This window comes from Cricetulus griseus, chromosome 8, assembly GCF_003668045.3.
Source record: "Cricetulus griseus strain 17A/GY chromosome 8, alternate assembly CriGri-PICRH-1.0, whole genome shotgun sequence".
Lineage (NCBI taxonomy): Eukaryota > Metazoa > Chordata > Mammalia > Rodentia > Cricetidae > Cricetulus > Cricetulus griseus.
This window is the reverse complement of record NC_048601.1, coordinates 94,981,799-94,994,634: the sequence shown is the minus strand read 5'-3', so window position 1 is coordinate 94,994,634 and position 12,836 is coordinate 94,981,799. Positions and strand designations below refer to the sequence as shown.

Genomic DNA, 12,836 nt, shown 5'->3' with positions numbered 1-12,836 from the left:
TAAGAGCACCAGCTGCTCTTCCAGAGGTCCTGAGTTCAATTCCCAGCAACCACATGGTGGCTCACAACCATCCATTATGAAATCTGATGCCTTTTTCTGGTGTGCAGATATACATGGAAGCAGAATGCTGTATACATAATAAATAAATAAAATCTTTTAAAAAAAGAACAAATAGAATTTATGCTACATTATGGTGTCTCTAGGAATCTCACTAGCCATGCTTGGACTTTCCTTAGTCCCATACCCACACCCTCTGCCCTGATCCAGCCATCCAGGCCCTCTTTGTACCTCTGATGAGTGTGCCCTGACGGCCAGGACCTCACTCCTGGGATGTTCGTATCCTAGCCACACCCTGTTCACCTTCTGATCTCAGCTCAGGTGTGACTGTCCAAATGGACATGCTAACCCTACAAATGAAGTGGACAGCATGTCCTCTTACCTGTCCTTAAGACACTTGGAGGCTCCTCCCAGTGGTTTGCCAACACCTGCTACAGCTTTCGAAGCCTGTCCAGGCCATCCTCTGGTTAACACCTGTGTCTCACAGACCCACTGTGAGGAAGGGAGTTTATAGCCACATAGGATTGTGAAGTTGTGGTACATATTGCTACCACGGCTGGGACCACCTGTCTGCCCTGGAAGCATTAGGAGTGTTATATATCTGTGTACGTAGTTATGAAGTTCCCTCACTCCTGTGTCAAACCAAGTATCCCTACCATCAACATTATGTGCTGTTTTGAGGGTTTCCCACCTTAGTTTTGAAAAGTAACAAATTGCAATTCTCTGTGTAGAATGCAAGTTGAGCAGGTATGGAACATCCTGAGATTTTTCTCAGTGCACATCTTGGAAAATACTTTGCCTCTGCTGAGACCTATACTGGTGGGCAGATCTCCTCCATGGCTTCTGAACTCTCTGTCTCGGTTCTGGAAGGCACTGGGGAAGGGCAGTGGCCAGTACTCTCTGGAAAGATACGAGGTCACTCTATCTTAAACCCTCCTCTGAGTTCTGCCTTTTGGGGTTAAATCCTGCCTTAACTCACTGGAACAGAGATTTAAGGGGACAGGTTCCTCTGAATTTTGTGTGAAAGGGCAGAGGAGGATGTGTTAGCAGGAGGAAGACAAGGATAATGGTGTCATCGGTGGGGAGGGTGAGCTGGGCCTCCAATACAGATTATGCAAATAGCATGCTACCTTTAAGTGTGCTCATAAGGCTTTGTCCTGCAGATATCACTTTTTATCCTTAGAGGCTCAGCAGGTGTGATCATCCATGTTTCATGGAGGGAGGAATTAAATGACAGAGCAATTAAGTGACGCTTTGCCACATCCTGCAGCTGCCTGGACAGGACCTTAAAGAAAGAACCAAGTATGCTGGGTCTCAGGCTGACAGAATAATGGGAGAATGAGAAATAAACTGGTCATTACTCAAACATGAAGCAATAAAATACCAAAGGACAGCATGTATGTTTTGAGCTAATAACATTATTATTGATTCTGAGACTAGACTGGGAATTTGAGTCACTGCAAAAAATTGTCAAATTGACAAATATATCTCAACCATAGCACATGGCCTAAGAGGTAATCTTGGGGTTGACAATATTAATATGGAATTGGTTAAGACTTGCCAAGTCTTTGATGGGGGGATGTCCTTTTGTAGGCTATGAATATATGTTTCTCTTATTGGTTGATGAATAAGGCTGTTTTGGCCAATGGACAGGCAGGATGTAGCCAGGCAGGAAGTATAAGTGGGGCTACCAGACTAGGAGAAGGCTGGAGAAAGGGAAACGCCATGTAACCACCAAAGGAGTAACATCAGAGCATTACAGGTAAGCCACAGCCTCATAGCAATACATAGTTTAATAGCAAAGTTAATAATTAAGAGAGAGCTAGCCAAAAAGAAGCCTGAGCCACCGACCAAACAGTTTATAATAATATAAGCCTCAGTGTATTTATTTGGGACTAAAGGCTGTGGGACTGGACAAGACAGAAACTCCATCTTCAGTCTTCAAAGCTGTTAAGACCAAGAATACTGACTGTCCCTACCAAAGTGACAGATTGTTAATGGAAGGCCACTGTGCCTCCTTGGATAGTGAAATGGTTGAAGTACAGGAAAAAGAAATAATGTTTATATTGTCTGTATATTGTTCAGTAAGTTCACAAATGACTTCCAATCATGTGGGGCAGCTTCCATGAGAAGCACATGTGAATGTGTGCATATAAATCTGTGTGTCAACACCACCTTTGTTCCTGAGTTCCTGAGAAAGCATGCTGGCCATGTATGTAAATCTGTGGGTCATCTCCTCCATGCTCAGGTTACTGAGCTCGAGTTTTGGGGAAAGTGGCTGTCAAGTAGCAATTGCACTTTAGTTCCAGAAATCTTTTCTTCCTGATCTTCTCTATGGTAATGTTGTTTTACGTGTGTGTGTGTGTGTGTGTGTGTGTGTGTGTGTGTGTGCGCGCGCGCACACACACACACACACACACACACACACACACACGCATGACAGGTGAGTGGAAGTCAGAGGACAATTTGTGGGAGTCAGTTCTCGCCTTCTAACATGTGGATTCCAGGAATTGAATTCAGGTTGATAGGCTTGGCAGCAAGTGTCTTTGCCCACTGAGCCATTTCTTGGGTCTTATTCATGATAATTTTAACTGATATGTAATAAGTGTACATATATGGGGTACAGTGTGGTATTTCCATACATATATGTACAGTATGCCTTAATCTAGCCAGGGTAATTATCATGTCTGTCTTTGTGTTGAGACTATTCCACATCATCTCTTTGGGTGTTTTGAGATAGACTGCAAATCACTGCCACTCATAGCTGCTGTGTTGCACAACCCTTCTGCCTCAAAGTGAGTTTGTATACAGCTGAACATGTCCACCCCTCCCTGAGTGGTCTTTCATCTGACAAATGCAAAAGAAATCTCCTTACAGGATCTGCTGACTGCTTCCCCATGTGCTCTGCCAGTCTGAACTCTGTGGGACAGAATGCTGCATTCATAGTGGTAGTCAGCATTGTTTTTGTTCCAACTTTGATAAGTCGATAATCAAAATAGTCACCATGTAGTACAATTTCTTTCCATCATCACAAACATACTGGTGCTTTTAGCCCTCTGTGCAATTCTTTGATCTGTTTATTCTTGCCCTTTAACCATACATTTATAACAATGAGCATGGCTTGTGATTTCCATTTATTGAAATCTGTCTCAGGAAGATAAGTCACTGACAGTGTTTTTTATATAAAAATGCACCCAGTATTACTATTGCAGTAAAAAACAGAATATTCATTAAATAACCAAGAGTCAATTGATATACTGCACCGGGTTTGGGGAGATAGCTCAGCTGTTAAGAGCATGTCCTGCAGTGGACTCAAGTTTGGTTCTGTGCTGGCTGGTTTGATCTAGAGTCACTGCAGAGGAGGGAGCATGAATTGAGAAAATGACTCTGTAAGATCAGGCTACAGGCAAGCCTGTAGGGCATTCTCTTAATTAGTGATTGATGTGGGAGGGCCCCGCCCATTGTGGGTGGAGCCACCCCAGGGCAGGCAGATCTGGGTTCTAAAAGAAAGAAGGGTGAGTGAGACATGAAGAGCAAGCCAGTAAATACAGTTCCTCTGTGGCCTCTGTACCAGTTCCTGCCTTAAGGTTCCTGCCCTGCTTGAGTTCCTGCCCTGACTTACTTTGATAATGGACTATGGCCAGCAAGCAAAATAACCCTTTCCTCCCCAAGTTGGTTTTTGGTCACAGTGTTTCATCACAGCAATAAAAATCCTCACTATGACAGATTCCCAGCTCCCATGTCAGGCTGCTCACTACCACCTGTAACTCCAACTCCAGATCTACTCCCATATTCCCCTTCCAAGACAAGAGAACCCCTGTTAAGTGAGTGTGGACATGGCCCTGCCTTCTTCCTTGGAAACTAGAGGGTTGGCTCCTAGGTAGTTACAAACTAACATAACAGAGACCTCCCCAGGCTCATGCCCACTGAGGAAAGTCCCTACAGTCAGAGTCTGTGTTCACAGCTGCCCCCAATGTCTACAGCTGCCACCAGCACCCACCATTCCTCTTGTCCAGACATACTCTTCACATATCATGCTGTCTACAAGGAGACTTGATAGTCTCCCTTTGCCAGTTTTGCAGACAACAGGGAAAGAAAATTAGCTGGAGGCCAAGCTCTCCACAGGAGAACAGAGCGTTTTTCAATCTCTGACCCATCACTGGTGTTCTGTTACTGAAACTGCCCTGGGACTAGAAGGGGCCTTTGTAGTTTGAACACAGGCCACAGCCATCAAGAGATGCCAGCTGACCAGCGCTCCTCAGGTGTGGCTGGAGCCATCTTTGCTGAGCTTCTCTCTGCCACCTATTGAGGACATGCCACCTTCACTATTTTATTTGTGTGTGATGTTCCAACAGCATGAGTCAGCCATGGAGTGCTTCCTTCAGGGTTCCCAGCCCCAACTGAGATTTATTCAGCCATCCTGAGAAACACATACCTTCCTTATGATCATCACCTGACCAAGGCTGAAGATTTTCCACAATTATACAACCAGTGTGTTCTACGCTAACAGATGTATCAAAACCAAGGCCACCTGCCATATGTGTCCAAGGACAGCTGTGAATATAGCCAACAGAAAATCATAAACTTAATTAGAACATGAGGTTTGTTTTTTATTCCATTTTTGGCAGTTTTGTTACCTGATTACAAACATAGTGTACTGCAGTGTAGACAGACTAGAAAAGCCTGCACAAATAGTTACATATGACATAGCATGATATCAGCTGAGGAAATGTCAGTAAAGTCATGTTTGATGGAATAACTCAAAAGAGCAGAATGAACCAGGAGAGGCAGCCGAAACCTTCACCCCCACATGGAGGTGATTGTAAGCCCTGGAAAGGTGTGTAAAATAGTGTCTGAGGAGCACTTCGGAAACGTGATCACTGGGGATTTTAATCACATAGGGGAGACTTTGGTGAGAGATGTTGTAACTATTGTTTCCCATCTTTGACTTCAGTCATACTGGCCATAGAATAACTAGTCAACTTTTTACAGGTCTTTTCTGGTTGTAAATGTCCTTGGGAATTTTAGATTCAATATAGTCACAGTAGGAAGAACTCTATTAGAGATAACCCTTCCAAGTCCTCTTCTGCAGTGAAGGGCAAGGGGCAGGCCAGAGCCAGGCAACCAGAAGCTGGAGACCACGATCCAGGTTCTGCTTCAAGCCCAGTGTCCTTCCTCTGTCACCCATTGCTGTACCACCATCTTTTTGTTAAACACTAAGCTATTCAATATGGTTCCCTTTGGTCTTGATTTTTTAAGACTAAAAGCTAATTGCACTCAATTACAGTAATTATCTCATCCCTGGTTCCTCATGTAATTAGCCACCTCTTTAGCTGTGTGTTTCTTTCATCTGTGTGATAACCAGCCTCAGAGCATGTGGCTGCACTTTCCCTATAGGGTCCTGCGAGTTGGTTTGATAAATATTAAACATGTCCATTTTCGTGCGTGCGTGCACACACACACACACACACACACACACACACACACACACACACAGTGGAAGTCCCCACTAGTTATAAGCCAGGTGACTCAGTTTAATACTGATAGAGCTTTCTTCCATGAAAAGAGGAATAATAGTGTCTTATTCAATATTCTATTGCTGTGAAGAGATGCATGCCCTCAGCAACTTTTTTCCATTTTTTATTTAAATTAGAAACAAGCTTGTTTTACATGTCAATCCCAGTTCCCTCTCCCTCCCCTCCTCCCCAGCCCCCAACTAACCCCCTATCCCATACCCTTTATGCTCCCCAGGGAGGGTGAGGCCTTCCATTAGGGATCTTCAGAGTCTGTCATATCCTTTGGAGCAGGGCCTAGGCCCACCCCCATGTGTCTAGGCTGAGAGAATATCCCTCTGTGTGGAAAGGGCTCCCAAAGTCCATTCTTGTACTAGGGATAAGGACTGATCCACTACCAGAGGCCCTATAGATTGCCCAGGCCTCCTCACTGACACCCACGTTCAGGGGATCTGGATCAGCCCCATGCTGGTTTCCCAGCTATCAGTCTGGGTCCATGAGCTCCCCCTTGTTCAGGTCAGCTGTTTCTGTGGGTTTCTCCAGCCTGGTCTTGACCCCTTTGCTCATCACTCCTTCCTCTCTGCAACTGGATTTCAGTTCAGTGTTTAGCTGGATCACGGCAAGTCTTACAAAAGAAGGTATTTAATACGGGCTTGCTTACAGTCAGAGGTTTAGTCTGTTATCATCATGACAGGAAGCATGGTAGCATGCAGACAGACATGGTGCTGGAGCTGGAGCTGAGAGTTCTCCATCCAGATAGGCAGGAAGCAGGCAGAGAGAGCCACTGGGCCTGGCTTGGGCTTATGAAACCCCAAAGCCCACCATCAGTGACACCCTTCTTCAACAAGGCCACACCTCTCAATCCCTGCCAAGTAGTGCCACTCCCTAATAACCAAGCATTGAAATCTATGAGCCTATGTGGGCCATTCTTATTAAAATCACAACAAATAGCCACACACAGGAAAGACAGCTTTGGGAGTCCAATCCCTTTCTGACGGTCGCTGGGAATCCCTGGTTGTTTTCCAGTTCCTGGTGCCTTCTTCATGAAATTGAGAAAAATACACACAAGCAAAGCAGCAGTTAGCTTTATTAAGAATAAAACACAAGTAAAAGCTTTAGATACTTTGCCAAGAGTGGCCCACCTGAGTGTGAAGTGCTTCAGAGTCTCTGTCATTATTTTAGGCTTTTTGCATTGGGTCCTACAGAAAGAGGAGCAAGTTGCTAGGGGTATAGGTTGGGTGGTTCCCAGTTTTGATGGACAGATAGGTTTTATAAACTTTTCTGTGCTCACGTGCTGTTTCCCATAATGCATCTGATTTCAATCCTGTGCATACCCATTTATGCATAGGCACAAAATGGTATTAGGTTATTCTCCATAAAAGTTCACTCGGAGGACACAGCCTGCCATGCTGCACATGTACCCAAAATCAGTCTAGGCTGTGTCAGAGCCCTGTCTTCCAATCCCACTGTGGTAGTTTGAATGAGAATGGCTACCATAGGCTCACATGCTTGAATACTTAGTCTGCTATTGGCAGAACTGTTTGGTTGGTGAGGATTAGGAAGGCGAGGCTTTATTGAAGGAGGTGTGTCACTAAGGGTGGGCTTTGAGGTTTCAAAAGTCTGGAGCCATTCACAGTGTGATCTCCACCTCCTGTTTGTAAATCAGGGCATAAACGCTCAGCTTCTGCTCCAACACCATGCCTGCCTGTCTGCTGCCAATCAAAGCTCTCTTCCTCCTGTAAGCTGCCTTGGCCATGCTGTTTATTCACAGCAATAAAAACCATAATTAAGACAGAAGTTGGTGCTAGGGGTGGGTGCTAGTAGTTACTTTTCCTTTGCTACAAAAGCAATCATAACCAAGACAAATTATAAAAGAAAGCATATAATTGGGCTTACAGTTTTAGAGGGTTAGTGTCCATGATGGCAGAACAAAAGCATGGTGGCAGTAATATCTGAGAGCTCATGTCTTAACCTGCAAGCAGGAGATAGAGAGGGAACACTGGGGATGGCTTTAGTCTTTCAAAATGTAAAAGTCCTCCCCACAGGGACACACATCCTAATCCTTCCCAAATAGTTCCACCAACAGAAGACCAAGTATTGAAACATATGAGTTTATGGGGGCCATTCTCATTCAAACCAGCACTCTCATCCATATCTAGGAACACTTTTGAAGAAAAATGAGGTGGAGATTCAACCATAGCAAACCTAACTCAGAGAGCAGAGAAAATTCTGCCCCTCCTTATGAGGTAAGACACAGCAGGGCCAGGAAGGAGGTAAATAGCATGCTAGGGCGGCTTGCCCAAGGAGAAGTCAGTGGGAATACTTGGACAGCAAGAGATAATCCTGTCCAGAAGGGACCTGAGGTGGAAAATAACTGAGGATAGGTAAGCGATGGCATGGAATCCCAAGCAAAGTTCTACAGACTTTTTAAGCTGTGGTCTCAGGAATAAGAGGAAATCATTCTATAAAGGGCCATCTGCTGAGCTGCTATGTCTCAATGCCTGGAGTAAGTTCAGTCTGATTATCAGGAGGAAGAACTGAGTCCCCATCCATCTTCCTAAACTCACAGCCAGAGCACTTGCTAATGTGGTGTGGATGAAGAGGAATTGTGACAGGCTATCTAAGGCACTTATGAGACAGTGTCCCCCTCAAATAACAGCCTGCCAAGTAGGAAGAACTGCAATATGGGTACTGAGGGGACCTGCTTTTCTACCCACTGGACAAGGCTTGGTGTCGTCGTCAGCCCTTCTCCCTGCCTATGAAGCTCTTGGTGTCTCAGGGGTCTACATACTCTTAGCTCTCTTCTGTGGAGGGCCACCCTGAGCCCTGCATCTCCCAGTGTGTCTCCACCTGCCTGTGGAGGGTCTGAGACATCTTGCTTGCAGCCTAGCAAAGTTCAATCTGAGGACCTTCTCCAAGCCTCCTCCCTGTCTCATCTCTCTTCCTCTTAGTCATACCAGTTGTACAGTCACCTAAACATGAACATCTGCTTCCTGGCTACACTCTCCACAGTTCTCATGTTCTTTATGTGTGCTCCATCTCTTATGGCCCAAGCCCCCCCGCTATGTCTCCCATCACCCCCAGACACTGTGCTGCTATTTCTAAAGTATTAATTCAGTTCTATTTTCCCCCTGTGCTTCTGCTTCCCATTTCAAAAGGGAAGTGACACAAACTTCTGTGGGACGCAAGGTACCCTGATGTACCCTGTCTCCCTCCCTTGATGTCTCTCCCACTTAACAACTCCTCCAGGCTACCGGGAATAACCAAAGTACATCTATTCCTCATCTTCAAACCTCTCTCATATCCATGTCATTATCTGACATGTTCTTCCTCCAAATCCATAGCCACTGGGCCCCAAGTGCTTGAGATCTCAGAGATAAGAGTATGGCACAGAGAAGCGTCTTCAGGCCATAATGGGTAGGAAGTAGAGAGAAAGGGACAATGGGAAAGAGACCAGGATCCTGCCTTCCAGGCAATCACCACTGCTGGAATTTCCAGAATCTCCCTGGATTCATTCTTTTACTTGTTACTTTGACAGATCTCCTTAAGGAAGGAAGAGTCTGTTTTGTGCCACAGTTTGAAGGTACTATACACCGTGGGTGGGAAGAACATGAGGTGGCTGGTCACTGCATCTGAAGAGAGATGAGAGTTAGTGCTCAGTGGACTTCTCTTTTTTTCAGGACCCCTCCTAAAGAATGGTACCATCACAGTTAGACCGGACCTTGTCTCAGTTAACCTAATCCAGAAGTTCCCTCATGCCCAACCGTGTGTCTCCATGGTGATTCTAGACCCTGTCAAGTTGACAGTTAGCATTAGCCATCCCTTGGTAGTGCACCCCACCTCTGGGGACCAAGTGTTTAACATGAGTGCCTGTGGAAGATTCTTTATAACCAATCCACAAGGGAATGCAAAGAGGAGACAAGGTAAAGTAGACCTGATAGAAACTGAAAGCATCCGTCTTCTGTGTTCCCACTCACACGGTGCCTTTCCCATGGAGGGTCTGCTAACACCCCAGACAGAGTGAGTGTGTAAGACAGTTAAGGGGAGCAGGAGGTGTGTGCCTGGGACTTACTGTACGCAGCATGCTGTTCTCAGTACCGAACAGTCCTCTATTTATGCATCTCCACACCCTCGCTACAGTCATGCTCTAGAACCCGCCCTTAACAGTGTTTCCTCCAGCCAAGACATTTCCAGAACCTCCAGAATAGTGTCACAAGTGGGGACATCTACTAAAAACAAGTCCCAGAGAAACCAGCAACTGGCTTAAGGGCACATCACACACATTGTACTTCCATAGTCTGGAGCACCCTGAGCCATATAGAACTGGATTCTCACCTTGAGTTGGAGCTGCCACCAGCCACTGACAGCCCTGGCCCCCATGCCATCCATGTAGCACCTCAGCCAGGCCTGTAGGGAAGGAGCCAGCCATACAAACAGACTCCTGTCATGGAGGACCTTCCCTACCAGATGGTAAACTGTATTCTGAAGTAAATGGAAATGGAACCCAAGGGCATGAGGACAATGGTCCTTTGGTAAAAACTACTGTGGCCAGAGCCTGTGAGGTGAGCCAGGGTACAGAATGCTGCCTTCTGTGTTTGGTCATGGAATATGAGTTATGTAGCATGCTGAGACTGAGAGTTTAATGTGGCCTAGGAAGAAGGATTGAGACATGTATGACCAGGTCTTAATGTCGGCAGCCCCTTCTGGAACCTTGTCAGCCCGTGCTATATCCACTTGGAAGAATAAGAGCCTGAACCCTCTGCCTGCTGTGAGCCTACTAGGGAAAGAATGAAAAGCCAGACACATATCCCAGCACTGATGGGCCAGGAGCTACACCCCAGAATTTCGCTGTCCTGTGCCCAGCACCACAGACGCACAGGCAGCATAAGCCATGTCCTTCCTTCCCTACCTGACATCATCACCAAATGCAGGACAGCAAATGTGAAAAATGCTCAGTCGAGCACTCCTCTCTGCAGCTCACTTCTGAAAGCTGAGGCAGAAAAGGCCTTATTACCCATCACTGCACATTTTATCTATGCAAAATACTAATTGGCTACAGCCTGACTTGATTCAGAGAGCCGCTGCCAGCTGAGTGCATACAAGGAGCTCTAATTTAGGGCTTCATCTTAGGCAACGCTGTAAGGGCAGGTGCGTAAATTAAATTAGGATGTGTCCTTGCTTCTGGAAGTTTTCCAGCTTGCTCCAGGTTGAAGTGAACACGTAAGAAAGCGGGAAGCCTACACTGAAAACAAGTAACTGAAGAAGCCGCCAGAGCCACTATGGTGTATTTCAACATAAAATATTCACAGGCCTGGAGGTGCAGGCCTCTCATCTCAGCCACTCAGGAAGCTGAGGCAGGAGGATCCCAAGTTCAGGTCAGCCTGGAGAGTTTAGTGAAACCCTCAAAATAAACAGTGCAAGGAAAGCTGCAGGGTGGAACTCTGGCAAGACACCATGTTCAATTCCCAGTACTAAAAGCAAAGGAAGTACAAAGTAGTCCATGTTTTTGCTTTTCTGTGTTAAGCAAAATACCTTCTCTCAATACCTTCTCTCAATACCTTCTCTCAATATTTTTTCTCGAATTTCTTTAAACAAAAACAAACAAACAAAACTGGCTTTATTTCCTAATCCATTCTGTAGCTGGCATGGTCTGAATACTATGAAGTGTGATGTTTGAATAGAATTGACTGGGGCTCTGCACATAGCCTAACTCAGTGTGACAGCCTGGGAACTGGGCTAGTCCCTGGGCCACTGAATCTTAAATTTGACTGCACATCGAAGTCACCAGGATATACTTCAAAATGCTACTGCCTGGGTCCCACCTCTAGAGCCTCTGGCTGGACTGATAGTCTGACCACTAGGAATTTTTTTTAAGCTCCCCAGTGTCATCTGTTAGCTGTTACACTCTGAGAACCATCAAATGGACCAACTCTGTCCCCTCCCCTAGAAAGCCAGTGATGCACCCAAGGCCAGACTCTATTTTGTGCTCTAATGCAATTCTACTAGTGTGTTGCCATCACCCTGTGGTCCAAGAGAATGGCCCAAATCCTTGTCCCTGCCCCTCAGCCGGGACCTTGGCTCACTCACGCCATGGCTACTGCTTGCTAACCCACGACACTGTCTCCCCTCTGTGTGCTCACATCTGGGGTGACCACAGTCACCCCACCAGACTCTCTCCCCAATTCTCTGACCACCCTCAGCAGGCCTGCAACTGAATATGTTGTCCCCTACCCAGACATTAGTCTGTAGCTCTCTGGGGCTGCCAGTCTCCTGCAGATCCTCAGAAACAGGCTCCCTGTCCCTTTTTCATTGATCCTCTGCTCCCAAGAATCGTGTCTCCATTTTTCTACCTGCCTTGCCCACTCCAGATCTGCTCTCTCTCTGTGTGCTTTCATCCCTCCCTCCAGCTTCTCCATCCCTTCTGATTCCACATGTTCAAGCCTCAGCTGAAAACCTCTTTTTAGGTGTTTCAGCACATCCCGTAACGTAGATGACCCTTGAGGACATTATGCTCAGTGAACTAAACCAGCCGCAAAATGACAGAACCAGTCTGGTATATGAGCAGCCTTGAATGAACAGTTCACAGACAGTTGAAGCACAGTGCTGGGTGCCAGGGGCTGTGGAGAGGTGCCAGAGACTGTGCTCCGTGGGGCGGAGTGTCAGCTGGAGATGGTGGCAACACTCTGTGGGTGGATGGTATGATGGTGTGAAGTGTGAAAGTGCTTGTTGACAGTGAGCTGCGAGTTTTTAAGTAACCCATACAACAGCTTCTCACTCCTTTCGGGAGGAAGCCTGGCCTGGCCTGACCTGAGCCAGACAGCCCATGACTTCCCAGACTCCCCACATCTCCACTCCAGGATGGGCCTTGTCGAGATCTGAACTCCTCAAAATGTATTGAGTACTATTGTCACATGATGGTACCCAGACATATAACAGGCTCAGACGGACAGCAACCACCCCACTCCCTGTGAAAGCCGAGAGATGTGAAGCCAGGTCTCCAGCCCCTTGGCCTGCAATGTAATCTCCAGGAGAAATCGTGTTGCTGAAATACCAATTCCAAGTACCATGTCCCAGCACTCAGGAGTATCAAGCCACAAATCGTCCAATCATAACAACTGGGACATTAAATTGACAAACAGTGGTGACACTGGGCAAACTCTGCAGAGTTTGAGTATCTTATCAACCCCTAGATGTAGACTATGTCGCAGGGGAATCAACCACAATTGATTCCATGACCACCTTTGTTCAATCAAATATACACAGCCG

At 46.3% G+C, this 12,836-nt stretch overlaps 1 protein-coding gene across 1 annotated transcript in view; it reads left to right on the top strand.

Annotated features, from left to right (window-relative positions):
- Dpp6 (dipeptidyl peptidase like 6) overlaps positions 1–12,836 on the top strand; it is a 652,844-nt gene that overhangs the window by 520,862 nt on the left and 119,146 nt on the right. The gene's annotated exons all lie outside the window — the stretch shown is intronic.